The sequence below is a fragment of the Oryctolagus cuniculus genome, chromosome 2 (genome assembly GCF_964237555.1).
Source record: "Oryctolagus cuniculus chromosome 2, mOryCun1.1, whole genome shotgun sequence".
NCBI classification, from domain to species: domain Eukaryota; kingdom Metazoa; phylum Chordata; class Mammalia; order Lagomorpha; family Leporidae; genus Oryctolagus; species Oryctolagus cuniculus.
Window position 1 is genome coordinate 155,341,634 of NC_091433.1, and position 17,649 is coordinate 155,359,282.

The 17,649-nt window shown below is 53.9% G+C and overlaps 2 pseudogenes; both read left to right on the forward strand.

Moving 5' to 3' along the window:
- Positions 1 to 12,925: 12,925 nt before the first annotated feature.
- LOC100345831 (protein preY, mitochondrial-like) lies at positions 12,926 to 13,464 on the forward strand (annotated as a pseudogene).
- A 302-nt stretch (positions 13,465 to 13,766) lies between these two features.
- LOC100352141 (phosphatidylinositol N-acetylglucosaminyltransferase subunit Y-like) lies at positions 13,767 to 14,362 on the forward strand (annotated as a pseudogene).
- The last annotated feature ends 3,287 nt before the right edge of the window (positions 14,363 to 17,649 follow it).

Sequence of the window (17,649 nt, forward strand, 5' to 3'; positions counted from 1 at the left end):
CACTGAGCCTGGGAACCTGAGAGTAGGAATGGGATTGGACTGGAGGGATGATTTCAGTGAGAGAGAAGCTGGGCTGGAGGGGCCCACGAGCTAGCCCAGGAGAGGCTTCCACTGCACAAGGGGCCTCATGAATCCGGAGTGCAGAACAGCGAGCCAGGCTACACAAACATTCCGGAAACTCTCAGCATCAACATGGCAAACAGGAGCAGGTGTCCAGTCCAGCAGTGGAGATGCCTGTGTCGTACTCGGAGAGCCTGGTTTGATTCTTGGCTCTGTCTTCTCACTGCCAATGCACACCTGGGAAGCAGCAGTGACGGCCACGCACGGAGGAGACCCGGATTGAGTTCCCAGCTCCTGGCTCCAGCCCCAACTGTTGCAGGCATTTAGGGGGTGAAGAATGGATGGGAGAGTAAGTTCTCTCCTCTCTGATGCTTCAGTGAGTGAATAGATTTCTAAAAGATGGTGAATGAAATCACTCCAGCTGAATGTGTAGAATGAGAAAAAAAAAAAAAAAAAAAAAAAAAACAACAACAACAACAACAGGGACCAGAGCCAATTTAAGGGGCAGGCAGAAGACAAGCACACACAGGCTAAGTAAGGAAGGAGGGAGTCAAAGATTTTGGAGAAAGCCGAGAGCCCAAGATACCACAGAGCCACGGGGAGGAAGGATTTCAAAAGGTCAGCGCTGTGACACAGTGGGCTAAGCCTCTGCCTGCAGCACTGGAATCCCATATGGATGTTGTTTCAAGTCTCAACTGCTCCTCTTCCAATCCAGCTCTCTGCTATGGCCTGGGAAAGCAGTTGAGAATGACCCAAGTGCTTGGGCCCCTGCACCCGTGTGGGAGACACAGAAGAAACTCCTGGCTCCTGGCTTCGGATTGGTGCAGCTCCAACCATTGTGACCATCTGGAGAGTGAACCAGCGGATAGAAGACCTCTCTCCTTCTCTCTGTCTGTAATTCTACCTCTCAAATAAATGAAATAAAATCTTTTTTTAAAAGGGGGGGGGGGCGGTGCCGCAGCTCACTAGGCTAATTCTCCACCTGTGGCGCTGGCACACCCGGTTCTAGTCCTGGTCGGAGTGCTAGATTCTGTCCCGGTTGCTCCTCTTCCAGTCCAGCTCTCTGCTGTGGCCCAGGAGTGTAGTGGAGGATGGCCCATGTCCTTGGGCCCTGCACCCACATGGGAGACCAGGAGGAAGCACCTGGCTCCTGCCTTCGGATCAGCGCAGCATGCCAGCCACAACATGCCGGGTGTAGCGACCACTTGGGGGGTGAACCAACGGCAAAAGGAAGACCTTTCTCTCTGTCTCTCTCTCTCTCACTGTCCACTCTGTCTGTCAAAACAACAACAACAACAAACAAAAACAAAACAAAAAAAGGAGTGCCGTTGCCACTGGGAATAAGACAGGGGCTGGAACAGGTGTCCTCTGGGTTTAAGGGCAAAGAGACAGGGATCTCAGCAAGAGCAGCCTCAGGGACGGTGAGCTCCTCAGGAACAGGGCAGCCAGTATAAACCAGCTGCTCTCGCAGATCAAAGTGACCCTGGCTTCAGGGAGTAACAGTTCACCTCTCTCCTCAGTGTAACCGACCCCATATAGAAGTACCCGGCCTTACTGCCCCACCATCTCTCCTGGTGAGGTCTCATTCCCAAGACCCAGGGTGATTCACTATCAACATCCACACTTTAGCAAAAGGAGAAGGAATAGGAAGGTGGCGGACACACCTCTTCCCTCCAAGGCCAAGGCCCCGAAGTCACATACTCCACATCTGTTCCCTTGCAGTCAGACGGAACGTTGTCACATGGCCTGTGATAGCTGCAAGGGAATCACAAAATGCTTTTCTTTAAGGGAGCCACATACCAAGCGGGACTGGGACTCTCGAGGATGGCGGGGTCCTGTTCCCATTCAGGACACTGAAGGGTCATCACACACAGCTGCAGCGGTGCCTGGGAGGAGTCGCAACGAGGCTGGTGCCAGGGCTGCCTGCTGTGGCTGGGGTGAGTCACTCCCACTGGCATCCCATACGGGCACTGATTCGAATCCCAGCTGCTCTACTTCTGAGCCACTTCCCAGCTAATGGACCTGGGAAAGCAGCTGAAGATAGCCCAAGTACCTGGGCCCTGTACCCATGTGGAAGACCCAGAAGAAGCTCCTGGCTCCTGGCTTCAGCCTGGTCCAGCTCTGGCCATGTAGCCATTTGGGGAAGTAAACCAGCAGATGGATGGTGTCTGCCTGCCTGTATCTCTCTCTCTGCTTTTCAAATAAATAAAGTAAATCTTAAAAGGGGTGGGGCACTGTGGTAGTGTAGGTTCAGCATCTGCCTGCAGTGCCAACATCCCATATGGCACTGGTTCGAGTCCCAGCTGCTCCACTGCTAATGCACCTGGGAAAGCAATGGAAGATGGCCCAGGTACTTGGGCCCCTGCATCCACATGGGAGGCTCAGAGGAGACTCTTGGATCCTGGCTTTGGCCGGGCCCAGCCCCAGCTTCTGCAGCCATTTGGGAAGTGAACCAACGGATGGAAGATCTCTCTCTCCCTCTCTCCTCTCTCTGTATCTCTGCCTTTTAAATAAATACATATTTTTGAAAACAACAACAAAAAAAAAAAAAAGGAAAAAGAAAAGCCTAACCAGAAGGCAGAAGACCCTGTGAGAACTTGGTTCTGCTTCCCTGGCTGACTGCCAGCAGCTCCCCTGCCCTCACTCTCCCACGGCAGTCACGTGAGGGGCTGGCCTTGTGCCTCTGTCGCTCTAGGTCCGAAGAGGAAAGAGAGTGGGGAGAAAATGTAACAGTTCCACTGGGATTTCCATCAAGAGCCTCACTCAGCAACATCTACCAAGTGCTGTGCCCAGCAAGGAACATTTGTTCCAGGTCTTTCTCTATGGATCTGGTGGAGCAGGACCAGCCATAGGAGGCAGGGTGGACAGGACTGTCCCCTGCAGAGACCTGGCCAGATTCCTGTTGACAGTGCAGCTTCCACACACACACTTGGCCCCAGGGGACTTTCACACGTGCCACATCCTTGTCCTCACTTGCTTCTGCTTGCTTCGTTCCCCAAGGATGCGGAAAGTACCATCCTGGGGTTGCCCTTCCAATAAGGTAGCCACTAGCCACGCAGTTACTCCAGTTTACATGAATGTAAATTCAGTTGGGTTTTCAGCTCTACAGTCTAATCACATTTTAAGTACACAGTTGCCACATATGTTTGTGGATACTACACTGGAAAACACAGATACAGAACACATTTTTTAAGCTTTATGCAGCGTAACAGGGGGAGGAAGAGAGACACAGAAAGAGAAAGAATGATATCTTCCATTTGCTGGTTTACTCCCCAAATGCTCACAAGAGCTGCGGCTAGGCCAAGTGAAAGCTGGAAGCCGGGAACTCCATTCAGGTCTCCCACATGGCTGGCAGGGGCCCAAGCACTTGAGCCATCATCTGTTGGGAGCTGGGTCAGAAGCAGAGAAGCCAGGACTCGCACCAGCGCTGGTATGGGACGTGAGTGTCCCAGGCAGCAACAACCTGTTGCACCACAAGGCCTGCACCTACAGAACACTTCTGGTATTAAAGAAAGGTCTGTGACATGAGAAAGCCTAGAGAATTCTGGAAACATAAAGTCTGAACTCCTGGGTGGCCTTGGGGCCCTCCCCACCCACCATGCCCCCAAATGATCTCCTCTCCCTTGTCCCGCATGGAAACCTTCCCTCTGCTGCTCACCACGGGGCACTGATCCTGTCCCCACCCCAGGGCAAGAGCATGTGGTTGCCCTGTGACCTGTGTGTGTAATGTCCCTGCCCTGTGGGCACCGCTGGGGAAAATGGGAGCCCCTCCTGCCACGGCTGCCCCAGATGTCAGGGTTATGGAGATTTCTTTGGAACACATGTATTTGTCCATGAGAGCCTTGGCCCAAACACATACATGCATACACAGGCACACAAACATGTCTATTAAAAGTCTATGTCCAGGCAGTATAGTAAGACAGACCAGAAGGGAAACTTCCCAGGCCTGCTCCCTTCGGCCGGGGCGTTCACCTTGCCACGCAGCGAGGGCACCCGGAAGGAGCATTTACTGGCCTCTGCAGCTGGAAGTAAGGGAGGCTCAGCTAGGAGCAGGCGCAACACCACCCACCACCTCACCCACGCAGAGGCCAGACGCCCTTCCTGCTGGGCCGCAGCTCTGTCCTGTCCACTTGTTTGGTGTCGTGCTCATTCACTCAGTAAACATGGACACCTTCTGTGTGCATGCTCTGTGCTAGGCCCTGTGGAGAGCTCAGAGTCGAGGGGAGTCTGGTCCTCTCAGAAGGTGGCCGCAGAGGCAGGGAGATCAGAGCTGCATGGCCAGGAGCACCTGGAGCTCAGAGATGCCCGAGAGGCTGCCCAGCAGCCTCCACCTTGGCCCCTCTTGCGTGTTCTACCGTGATATTGACCAAGAACTGTGTTGACCAGAAACTCAGCAGCCAGAGTTAGCAGACTTCTTCCCCCCACCGCCCCCCTCTCTGCTCCTCCTGCTAAAACTGCTCAAAAGCAGGTTCTTAAAGTCCTTCATCTTACACCTGAGCCAGGTGCTGTTGCGTGTCACTGAGTGGGAACAAACCCCACAAGTTGGTCACAGTCACAGTTGGAGTTGAAACTCCCTGCTCCCAGAGGAGGTCCCAGAGCCTTTGCCTATCCCATTCTTCTGGAACGTTATCCCCATCTTTTGGAAGGTTCAGCCCACCTCCGTGTGGTTTAGTGGACCAGTTAATCACAGGGCCATCTCCCGTGTTCATTAGGAAAGCATTCAACTGGAGCTAACCACAGAGCTCCCCACTCTGCACAGGGGAACAGAAGCCCGCTGCACACAAGGAGAAGCCATGCCTCGCTGGCACTGCGGTCCCTGCTCTAGTCCCCCAGCTGCATGCCAGGGAGGCTCGCCTCGCCGTGTGGGAAGAGCCTGGATGAGCAGATCTGCAAGGTTCACCGGCAGAAAGCCTTGGTGTTTCCCTCTGTAGCCGTGGAGAACGTTGCTTTGAGACAGTGTTCACCATCAGTCCCATCTTTGACATAAACTACTCCGAGCCTGCTGAGTGAACCCACTGCTGCACACGCCTGCCCTCGGGCCCAGGTGGCCTCTGCCTCCCCAGGTCATGCCAACATAGGCCCCTCGCCAAAGTGGACAAGAACAGTGGCAGCCACAGCTGGTCTGCACTCCAGGTCCCCTCCCAGCAGAATGACACCAGTGGCCTCAGTCTCAAATGCCAGGCTTTGCTGGCTTTGTGGCGCTCACAGAAGCCCCGCCATGTCTCTGTCCACCTGTTCCATGAGGCTCCCCCGTGAGCAAGTGGGCTCCTCTCTCACCACCCTTCACACCTCTGACTTTGATCCCCTCCACATCAGCCTCGTTTTCACCTCTTTTGGAGGTGGGGGAATTCCCTCCTAGCCCCTCACAGTGCCTAGAGGAGTAGGCCTGGCTGCCTCTCTTCCCTGGAACCCTCTTGCTAGAGGAGTCACGGACAAGCTCAGTCCAAGGGCACTCACGTGGCACCCCAGGGTCAGAGCCTGAAGACTCTCCCTACAGAGTGCCAAGGCTTGCTCCAGTGTCTCGAGCCTCTGCAACCAAACGGCCAGCGCCCCGGTGGGTGGGAAGGGACCCTCTCTGTCCTCCAGCTCGGGGATGGGTTCCAGGACTCAGCATCCACCCCGAGGCCCACAAGGACCTTGAACGACTGGGTGCAGTACTGTGCAGCCCGCCACAGGCACACGAGGGATCCTCCCACAGAGGTGCAAGCGGACTGGGGCTGCCCTAGTCCCTAATTCATCCCCACAAGAGACACAGGTGAACAAACAATGTCAACCATGACAGCTGCATGAGTAGCAATGAGGAGGGTGGGGACTACTGCTGTGCCTCGGCAGGTTAAGCTGCCGCCTGCTATGCCAGCACCACATATAGACGGCCAGTTCAAGTCCTGGCTGCTCCACTTCCCATCCAGCTCCCTATTAATGACCTGGGAAAGCAGGCCCAAGTGTTTGGGCTCCTGCACCCACGTGGGAGACCCAGAAGAAGCTCCTGGCTCCTGGCTTTGGCCTGGCCCAGCCCTGGCCACTGAGGCCATCTGGGGAGTGAACTAGCAGGTGGAAGATCTCTCTCTTTCTCTCCTTGTAACTCTTTCAAAATAAATAAATAAATCTTAAAAAAATAATAAATGAGGAGCCTAGCTGGGTTCTGACTGGCAGAAACTTTTCTTCCACAGTATGATTGGAGCACAAATAAGCAGGGGAGAAGGGGAACTGTGGTCTGCACTTTGGCTGCAGTGCAAATGGCTGATGCAGGAATCTTGCAGATGGCTGCTACGAAAAGGCTATAGGGCTGTGGGGGGGGGGGGGGGGGAGAGGGGACGGCACTGTGGGTGAAGCTGCTGCCTGCGGTACCAGCATCCCATGTGGGCTCCAGTTAGAGTCCCAGTTGTTCCACTTCCAAGCCAGCTCTCTGCTGTGGCCTGGGAAAGAAGTAGAAGATGGCCCAAGTTCTTGGGCCCCTGCACCCACATGGGAGACCCAGAAGAAGCTCCTGGCTCCTGGCTTCGGATGGGCACAGCTCCAGCCATTGCAGCCATCTGGGGAGTGAGGCATCAGATGGAAGACCTCTCTCTCTCTCTCTCTCTGCCTCTCCTTCTCTCTCTGTGTAACTCTGACTTTCAAATAAATAAATCTTAAAAAAAAAAAAAGGCTACCGGGAAGGGTAGCAGGGCTCACCGGTACTCCAGGGGTAGGGGAGAGGGATACAGCCCAGGGCGAGTGGGGGAACACCAAGGCTAATCAGCATTGTGACTGGCCGGAAGCCCCGCCTGAAAGAGGACAGAGCAACTGTGGCGCCTTCTTTCATCAGGGGTGGGCCTGCCACTGGTCACCCGGACAAGGCTTCAGAGAGAAACAGGCTGACAACAGGCTTTGGAACCAGGAGGCTGAGGCAGGCACACCAGCGACCCCGCCTCTAGGCCCGGCGCAGTCTGGATTCCCAGACACCAGTGCCCACCAGCTCCACAGAACTGCCTCCTCTGCAGGTGACATCACATGAAGCCAGGCCCGGCAAACACTGTTCCTGGAGAGGCCTCCTCTCTGTCCTCCCAGGGAACACCCACTCTGAGCTCCCATGCTCTACAACAAGCTTGAGAGTAGATTGCAGCCCACTGGGGGGTCAAGGCTGGAGGACCAGATGGCCCTGGCCTTGACTCTGCCCTTGGACTTCTCCCACCCAGCAAGGAGGGAACGGACTTCGGAGTCGACATTTGGGTTACTGAGGCCTTGAGGAGTCAAATCTCCTTCAGGCCCCACTGCAGACTCTCGCCTGTGGCTGAGCCTGCTCCACTTTAACCCAACATCCACGTGTTTTCTGAGTCCACGCTTCTGGGTAGATAACATAAAAAACTCTCGGTGTCTGCTGGGCCACCCCTGGAGCAGTGGGTGTTTTCACTCACACTGCCCCGATGAGGGCGGCATTAGGTGCATTCCTTAGCCTCTCTGAGAATCTGTTTCAACATCTAGAAATGGGAAAGCGAATTTACTTGACTGCATTGGTGTGAGGCTTAACTGAAATGATGGTTATGAAGTGCCAGACACAGTATCTAGTATAGACACTCAGGAATGTCAGTTCCGCGACTGCCCTTCCGAGTTCAACTCTTCCTGCTCCATCCTCACCATGTGGGGCCATCCGTCCATATACTCATCCACCCACTCGCTCGCCCAGCCACCCACCCGAGGATCCACTCAGCAACTCACCCCTCCATCCACCCACCCATCCACGTATTCATACATCATTAACTGAGTACCGATTATGTACAAACCACTGCAAATCACCGCAGAAGTACATGTGCAAACATATAATCCAGAAGCAAAAATTAAATATCAAAATCTGGATATAAATAACTTGGTAGAAAGTGGAAAGCGTCACGAGACAGAGAGGGAGAGAGAAAGTGTTGAGAGTGAACAATCCCAGGTCTCCTTTCGAGCACCCACAGAAGACAACCGCCAAAATCGCATCTCCTCTGCTAAAACTTCTCTCCCTGGTGAAGACCGCCAGGACCTGTTTTTCCCTTTCACACAGGAAGATGCCTCAAATTCTCATTATCCTAACCTAGGCGATGGCTTTGTCTTTGTCTCGCCTTCCTTTCACTGCCTTCGGCTTAGTCGCTCCACTGAGGACAATGTACACAGCCTAGATTTCTTCCAAGATTTTAATTGAACCTTCCATGAGGGATTTGGAAGCCAACAAAATGAGCTAAATGAGGAGATGATGGATACATTAAAGATGGCCTCCACGGGCCAGGCCGACCGTTCTGAAACAGCAGGTGCAGGAGAGTCAGGAAGGGGAGGCCCACTCTTCACCCCACCGTACCCCCCAAGCCTGCCCATACTGCAAGGAGGGGAAATGACTCCCAGTGAAACAGTGTGGTGTGCAGCCAGTGAATGAGAAAAATCTCATACACTGTGTTGCCACCAGGGGCCCTTGGAGGCCGAGGCAGGAGAACCCCTTGCTGAGGCCAACAGGATACAGTGTGGGCCCCTCCTCCTCTGGGGCTGGGGCGGATCCTCATTCAAAGCCAGTACAGGTTCAGAGGCTTCAGGCTCCATTTTTTAACATCCCACCAGCCACAAATCCGTGCTCCAACTCAGCATTCTCTTCTGAGTCTAAATAATATCAGTTCCCCTACTCTGGCCTCAGGTGCACTGGAGGTTTTAGCTCTGTGTGCCTCAGTACCAAGAACTCTCTTTCCCAGTGCCATTGCCAGCTCCTGCAGAGCCAAGTGGAGATGAGCTCAGAGCAAACAAAGCCACACCCGGAGCACGCTGCAGAGGGAAGGCAGGAGGAGCCCCTGCTTGGACCCCTGACCCCGCACACCTCCACCCTTCTTACACGGGGCACAGAGCACACAGGGCACAGAACACACGGCTCCCTGGCTTTCCACTTCTCATTACAATCACAGCAGCAACTGGCATTTTATTTTATTATTTTATTTTATTTTAGGGTAGAATACAGACAGGGAGAAGGCAGAGAGAGAGAGAGGTCTTCCATCTGCTGGTTCACTCCCCAGATGGCCGCAACAGCCAGAGCGGCGCAGATCCAAAGCCAGGAGCCAGGAGTTTCTTCTGGGTCTTCCCATGTGGGTGCAGGGGCCCAAGCACTTGGGCCATCTTCTACTGGTTTCTCAGGCCATAGCAGAGAGCTGGATCGGAAGAGGAGTGGCCAGGACTAGAACCAGCACCCATATGGGATGCCAGCACTGCAGGTGGAGGATTAACCTACTGCGCCACAGCGCCCGCCCCGGCCGCTGGTTTTAACTGAGGGCTTGCCGGGAGCCAGACACGGCTCCACTTTCCCCACGTCTTCCCTTGCAGGCCCCACAAGCTGCTATCAAGAAGTGTGGGAGTCTGAGTTGTCTCCCTCAGCCCCACATCTTTGGGTCATGGTGTCAAGGGTGAAACAGAGGCACTGCAGAGATGGTCTCGGTTATCATGCCGACGAGGCAGTGAAAGCAAAGAAGGACTTCTTCAAGTTGGAAACTTCCAGCCAGAGCCACAAATCAGGGGGTTCCCAGAGAAGAAGACCCAAAGGGCTGGTGACAATAAGGTTTTCAAGTACAATTTTGGGGGCTCTCAGTCAATAAGGTGGGGGCAAAACCAACAAAAGACCTCTGATTTACAATTCTTTATCCAACCTGCTTTGCTCATGATAAAATAAAAAACCATCCAGAAGGGTGGGGTGGGTAACTTCACAATAAACTGTGAGCTCAGAAGGAACCAGCACTCGCTTGCTATGGTAAATTGGGGATTTCTAAGGAAGAGGACATTTTGATCTTGCTGAAAATAACCTTTTGTGTGTGGGGGGGGGCACCTCACAATTCCAAATTCCTTCCAGGGGACCCCCCTGACTGCCTGTGAACCCTTTGACTCCTCAGTGGCGCCCATACAGAAAACAACTGCTCACGATATTAGTGGAAGGACAGCCCTTTTCCAAAGGCAGTCCTGGCATTTGGTATGGGGGCGGGATAGGGGGGGTGAACCCCTGCAATGGGGTCTTGCCCCAGGGGCGGGTGGGCACGAGCAGGAGGAACAGGCAGCCAAGGAGCATGGTGGGAAAAGGCTAAAAGGGATCACTGCGGGAGAGGAGATCTCCGGCTCCGCTGATTCTTGCTGACGGCAGGCGAGGGCCGTGCGATGCTGCGGTGGGCAGACAGCTCCCGAAGGAGCTTTTCCCGGAAGCGACTTCGCAGGATTCTGGCTGCAAGTGCATTCTACAAGCACAGAGAAGAAAGCCCAAGGTCAGGCATGGTCACAAAGGCCTGCGGGAGCCAGAGAGAGTGCCTGGGGACGCCCCCCACAGCTTCTGGGGAGCCGCTCCTCGCCTGGCCACAGGGCTCTGTGGCTCTGGGACAGCCTCAGCCGGAAGTGGCTGAGTAGGGGGAAATACGGCTGCAACCAGAGACAAAGAAAGAAAAGCGGACCCTTCCTCCCAACACGAACCTGGGAAAGTGAAGCAGCTGCCCACTGCTGCTTTGTCCAGGGAGGGAAGACGTCCTAAGTTCTGCTTCTGTAACTCCAGTCATAAATCTGTCCTAATACATCTGCCCCTGGTATCTCTTTTTACAAACATACCAGGCCCACTGACCATCGGAAGTGTGGTCCTAAGTCACGTGGGCTGCAATTTAAACCCACCGATGCTGGAACAGCTAAGGCATGACGCTGTTGAACCCATAAATATTGTAGGAAACTTGGGATTGATGCTCAGTTCTCAGGAAATGATTCCAGCTGAGCCCGCTGGTGTTAATAAACTGCTTCATCCTCCACTGTCTCTGGTGCCTGCTTGAATGGAGTTTTCCCACCCCAGGTTTCTGTATCAGCCAGAATCCTGCTGGGGGTTCAGATGAGAGCCCTGAAGAGAGAGGGGCACTTTTTCCTTCTGAGAAAATGCGCGAGGATTTGACCGCATTGATGTAGCCACGTGCCTGTCGCATGCAGGAACCCAGGGATGAAGACAACACCCAGGCAGCCTCGAGGAGAGACGCAGCAGGCAGGAACAGGGCCAGGCAGCCACTGCTCTGGCTTCTGGACCCCAGTGGGCCCGAGATCAGCACCCTCTTAGCCTGGACAGTTCTGTGCTTTCTCTCTGAGGCCGCTGAGTGGGGCTGGGAGTCTGTGGGCCCCTTCAGACATAGATAGAAGATTCCTCATATACAAGCTGTCAGCTGTGGCTGGAAAGCCTGTCTCCGGGCCAACTGGCTTCTCCCCCATTAATAGCTTCTTGTGCTGCCTGTGTGCCCTTGTGGCCTTAAATCAGGGTGGGTTCAATCTTTCACCCAGAGCTAGCAGAGGAGGGGGTCTGAGCCCCTAAGGAGATGGACAGTCTCCAGGCCCTGCTGTCTCCTTGGGCCCCAAGCCAACCAACACACATATGTGAAACTCCCTGTCCAATGGGCGCCCCCAGTAGGATGACCATATGAACAGACAGTAATGCCTTAAAAACCCGGGACACTTCCTCAAAGCCAGTGTGCCTCTCGGACCAGATGCTCTCTCTGTCACTTGTCAATCAAATAAAAGCTTCTGCCTCTTTGCAAATTGCTTCCTGGCTTTCTATTCCTATGCTAAGCTGAGAAGAACCCACGAGACTCGCTCTGGCAACCGCCCTCCCCTCCATGATCGGTAACATTCTCACCATAGAGGAAAATCTAACAGGTTAGGTTCTGTGTTGACCCCCATTTTACAGACCCAGAAAATGAGTGTGGCTGCGGTCCAGGGGCAGGCGGGGCCTCCTCTGCACATGTGTTGTTTTGTTTTTTGTTTTTGACAGGCAGAGTGGACAGTGAGAGAGAGAGAGAAAAAGGTCTTCCTTTTTCCATTGGTTCACCCTCCAATGGCTGCTGTGGCCAGCGCACCGCGCTGATCCGAAGGCAGGAGCCAGGTGCTTCTCCTGATCTCGCATGGGGTGCAGGGCCCAAGGACTTGGGCCATCCTCCACTGCACTCCCAGGCCACAGCAGAGAGCTGGCCTGGAAGAGGGGCTACCAGGACAGAATCTGGCGCTGGAGCCGCAGGCGGAGGATTAGCCTATTGAGCTGTGGCGCCGGCTAACATACGTTTCATTCTACCTGAGTGACCCAGGTGGCCCTCGCTGCACTGCACCAACATAGCAGCACAGACGCAGTTGTTGGTCTCTGTGAAAGCGGTGTGGTCGCACGTGGCTGACATAACCTTGCTTTCATCAAACCCATGTGTGCAAAGCTATGCATGATCTGCATGATTCCTCCGCATTGCCTTAAATGGAAGATGTCTCTGGTGCATTCAGAATATGAATAGTTCACGGAATAGGAGTCCTACCAGCACTGTGGCATAGCAGGTAAAGTCACCGCCTGCAGTGACAGCGTCCCGTATGGGTGCCGGTTCGAATCCCAGCTGGTCCACTTCCGATCCAGCTCTCTGCTTTGGCCTGGGAAAGCAGTAGATGATGGCCCAAGAGCTTGGGCCCCTGCACCCATGTGGGAGACTCAGAAGAAGCTTCTTTCTGGCTCCTGGCTTTGGATCAGCTCTGCTCTGGCTGTTGCAGCCATTTAGGGAGTAAACCAATGGATGGAAGACCTCTCTCTCTGCCTCTGCCTCTTGTTTTTTTGTTTTGTTTTATTTTTTAAGATTTATGTATTTATTTGAAAGTCAAAGTTACACAGAGAGAGGAGGGGCAGAGAGAGAGAGAGGTCTTCCATCCGATGGTTCACTCCCCAGTTGGCTGCAATGGCCGGGGCTGCACCAATCTGAAGCCAGGAGCTTCTTCGGAGTCTCCCACGTGGGTGCAGGGGCCTAAGGACTTGGGCCATCCTCTAATGCCCTCCCAGGCCACAGCAGAGTGCTGGATCGGAAGTAGAGCAGCCAGGTCCCGAACTGGCGCCCATATGAGATGCCAGCGCTTCAGGCCAGTGCGTTAACCCACTGCACCACAGTGCCAGCCCTGCCCCTGCCTCTGCCTCTTGTAACTCTGCCTTCAAATAAATAAATAAATAAATCTTATTAAAAAAAGAATATGAATCCTATACTTGTCTTTCAAAATCCATTAGGAGGGGAGCCACGCGGCGGGCAGAGGGCGCACAGGGGAGCGGTCACCAGCATCCAGACCATGCTTAGTGGAGCACATGGCAGGCTCGCCCCAGCGCCGCAGGCATCCCGGGTCGCCCTTAGGTGCCTGCACGTGACAGGGTCGCGGCCCTCAGCAAATCAGAGCTAGAGGGCGGGGCAGCCACCCAGCGCCTTCGACCTGGCGCTGCTGGAGTTCCTGTTGTGCCTCTTGTCCAAGAAGCCACTCAAATATGAAGCATTAACAAATGAATTCATTAAGGCAGAGCTGGGAATAGCCTATCCAGTCATTGACGGGATTCCTAATATGGTACCACAGGCAGCAAGGATGACCCATCAAGAGAAGAGGCAAGAAGAAACAGAGCAGCACTAGATCCATAATTAAAAAAAAAAAAAACAAACACACACCTAAATGTTCTCAATACCATACCCGTTTTAAAACAGGGTGGCAGTATACTAAGTTGATCTTCCGTATATAAAGAGAATTGAAAATGAATGTTAATGAAGAATGGGAAGGGAGAGGGAGTAGGAAATGGGATGGTTGCACGTGGGAGGGTGGTTATGGGGGAAAAAAAACCGCTATAATCCGAAAGTTGTACTTTTGAAATTTAATATTTATTAAATAAAAGTTTAAAAAAAACACACAGGATGGCAGGTATTAGGTGGGAGGAGAGAATGTTTCTGTGTCTTCCTACACTGACGTCCTTATTCCACTGATTTCTCTCGCAGGTCTTTTCTTGCCGGCCTCTGTGGCAGGAAGCTTCGCACAGGGCTGCACCACCAGCCTCTGCTTCTACAGGCTGCTCCCGCCCTTACCTTTCCAGTGTGCGTCTTCTTCCACCTCTGGACCTGGATGGGGATTAAACTCTTCAGGCATAACTAAGGGAGCCAGAGCCAAGGTGGGATACAGACTCAGGATACATCTAGGGCATCCACCCCCGAAAGTTCAACGAGGTGCAAATGCTGGGGACACACTGCGTTTGCAGGAAAGATGCTTCGCCTCGCTTCTCAGGATTGGGCCTGGGAGAATGAAGCTTCTTCAAGTGTACTCTAGTCCTGACAGCCCTTGTGTTTTGAAGGTTCTGACAGAACTGCTGGGTCGGAAGGAACCTAGTAACAGAGTCTTGTTGGAGGTTAACACCCCTAATGCTCATCTGCTGACCATTTCTTACCCCATTCATCCAAAAGTTGGTCACTTGGGGCCGGCGCCAGGGCGCAGTGAGTTAACGCCCTGCCTGAAGTGCTGGCATCCCAGATGGGCGCCAGTTCGAGACCCGGCTGCTCCACTTCCAATACAGCTCTCTGCTGTGGCCTGAGAAAGCAGTGGAAGATGGCCCAAGTCCTTGGGCCCCTGCACTCACGTGGGAGACCTGGAAGAAGCTCCTGGCTCCTGGCTTCGGATTGGCGCAGCTCTGGCCGTTGTGGCCAACTGGGGAGTGAACCAGCAGATGGAAGACCTCTCTCTCTCTCTTTCGGCCTCTCCTCTCTCTGTGTAACTCTGACTTTCGAATAAATAAATAAATAAATCTTTAATAAAAAAAAAAAAGTTGGTCACTTGTAATTTTGCTTGTTTAGCTTCAGGCTTCTTGGTAAAGTGACAGGGTAGGGATGACCAAAATAATCTCAAAGGACCTGCATTGACATAGTTATAGAGAAATGCATTTAAACCAGTGTGACACAGAACTGTACAATAAGCTGGAAACTTCATGTACTTACAAATCCTTAGTTTGTAAAATCACCTGTATTTCTTTGGTATCAAATGCTTAAATTATTAGTAAAATGATACTTTCCCATAAAAAAAAGAGAAATCCATTAGGAGTCAGCTCTCATGGGCTTTTCTCTGCACAACTGGTGCATGAAATCATCCAGGGACCCTCTGGTTACAAGCAACAGAAACTGCACTTGGAGTACCTCTGCTATTACACAAAATAGATTTGGTCTGTGTCCACAGTTCCTGGCACAGAGCTGCTAAGCCCCTAGAAATTTCTTGAGGGAAAGCAGTGTACTTCGTTCATCATTACGAGGGTCTTTCAGCCATAGCCAAGTCTACGTGAATGAAGCGACCCTTGGTGGATGCCTAGACACCTTCTGGAGGAATCAAGTCGTGATTACAGAGTTAAAGCTTTCTGCCCCATACCCCAACCACCAAGGGAGAGGGGCTGGAGAGTGAGTTCAAGCACCAATGGCCAACAGTTTTAATCACGGTGCTGACCTAACGAAACCTCAAAAAACCACCCGAGAAAGTGCTGAATGCTGGGTTTGGGGAGCTCCTGTGTTGGCAGGCACATTGAGGCACTGGCAGAGCGGTGCACCCCATGGGACATGGTAGCTCTGAGCCACCCCCTCACCCCTGCACCTTGCCCTATGCATCTCTTCCACTGGGCTGTTTCTGGCTTGCATCTCTTATAGTAAAGTGGCAGTAGTAAGTAATGCACTTCCCTGAGCTCTATGAGTTATTCCAGAAAATGATCCACCCTGCGCAGGGCTGGGTGGGGGGGGCACCAAATGTGTGGCCAGCTGGGAAGAGACGCGAGGAGCCCGGGCACTCCATTTGTAGCTGGTGTCTGAAGTGGCAACAGCCTTGCAGGATTGAGTCCTTAAAACCTACAGGGTCTGGGATAGCTCCAGAAGGTTAGTGAAGGAATTGGACTGAACTGCAGGATGCCACTTGGTGTCAAAGAATTGGAGCAGCTTAAGCCAAAAGGGAATGGGCTGGCTTCAGACCTGGAAGCCCAGAGGTGGGACTGGCTTCAGGAACTCCAGGAACTGCAATAATGTGGTTCAGCGTGGTTCAGTCTTGTACCTTTCCCCCACCAGTGTGCAATAGCTCCCCCCGCCCCCTGCTGTCTTCATTGACCTACTTTTTTTTTCACAGCTGATGTTTTCGCTAGTTTTGCTGGGTGAGGTGTGGGAAGATGAAGAGAGGTGGGGGCATGCCCACAGACTGTTGAAGGAACATCCAAGTTTAACAATGGTAGGGGAAGAACAGCTGTATTTCCCACAACCTGCATATACAGGTAGACTTGACGACAGTTCAGATCGTGGGTCCATCCGTGGCTAGGCCTATGGAAGGGACGGTGAGCAAATGGGACACCAGACACCACCTCCCTGTCCAGGTGGACTGGAGGTGTGCCCCGGGTGCCCAGGGAAGACGCATACAGGTGCCCGTCCCTTCCACCTACCACCTGTGTGGGCTTGGGTCCTTGGTCTCCCTACACCTAAGTCATGGGTGTGAACTTGATGGAGTCGTCTGAAGCCCCTCACAGCTCTGATCATCTGAGAACATACGGATGCATGACACAAAGCCCTTGGGAAGGGACCCTGCCACGGCTGGAGCCTCAACTCTGCGAGAGCAGAGACTGGGATCCCTGAAACAGAGGCCGACCAGGGGCAGGCGGGGCAAGGGGAGGGCGGCGCAGGCAGAGCCAAACACCAGCAGGCTAGGTAGCAGGTAGCTGGCCAGGGGCCTCACTGGAAGATCAGATTGGTCATGGGTGAGTAGGCTGGGCCGGGAAGAATGGACGTCAGCCCGTTCGAGGTAATGAGGGTGCTGTGGGTGAGACTGGCCAGGAGCAGCGGGAAGGACAGGACGAGGATGGCGTAGGTCTTGAAGCTCCAGGAGAGGGACAGTGAAAACTGCACGTGGAGTGGAAGCAACTCAGCCTCAGGCGGGGAGACTGGGCCTTTGTTACTTAGCTGTTGGGTTTCTAGAGTATGGTGGTGGGTGTGTGGGGGAGTATGCAAGATAATGTCTTCAAGCCAATGAATGGCCAAGTCCCCAGGGCCAGCTGGGGGTGGTGCCCTCTCGGGACTGTCCCTGGGAGCTCTGGTGGCCACAGTATGTGAGCAACAGCCACCTTGGGAAGAGCTCTGGGGCAGGCCATGTCGCCTGCTCGGCTCCCCAAATCCTGGCGGCAGCTGTGGACTGAGCAACTCGGGCAGGGCCGCTGCAGAACCCTGCGTGCGGCTGGTGGAGGACAAGTCAGTCTCCACAAAAGGAGGACCCAGAAGGCAGGAAGGAGCGGTTCCAAGCCGGCCTAAGAGGGCCACAAACTCCCCCGAGAGAAGTCGGGAGGAGAAGCCCCAGGGGACGAGGGAGCAGGCAGGATGCGGGCCGCTGTGCGCGGGTGCCGGCCTGCTCCTTCTTCCCTGGAGGTGACCCTGCCCCCTGCGGCCCCTTAGACTGTGACACAGCTCCCCGGAGAGCAGGAACTGCTGTGCTCTGCCCGCGGTCGGCCTCTGCTTGTCAGCTCTCTCCCCAAGGGAGAAATGGCGGACGGCGGGGCGCGGCGAAGGCTCCCTTCAGTAAGTGTGGCTTCACCAGCCTGGAAACAAGGGCGGCCAAGCTCAGTGACAGCCACTCGGACCCAGCGCCGGAGAAAATCTGCTCAAGTTCCTCATTTCCGGCTGAAGCAACCCCAGGAGGCGGGGCAGAGAGAAGCGGCTTCTGCATACGCGAGCAGCTATCCTCTGCTTCTGCCTTTACCTAGGGACCCGTGCAATGTGGCCCTGAGAAGCCCCGTGGTGACCGGAGGGGCCTGAGGGGCAGGGGCAGGGG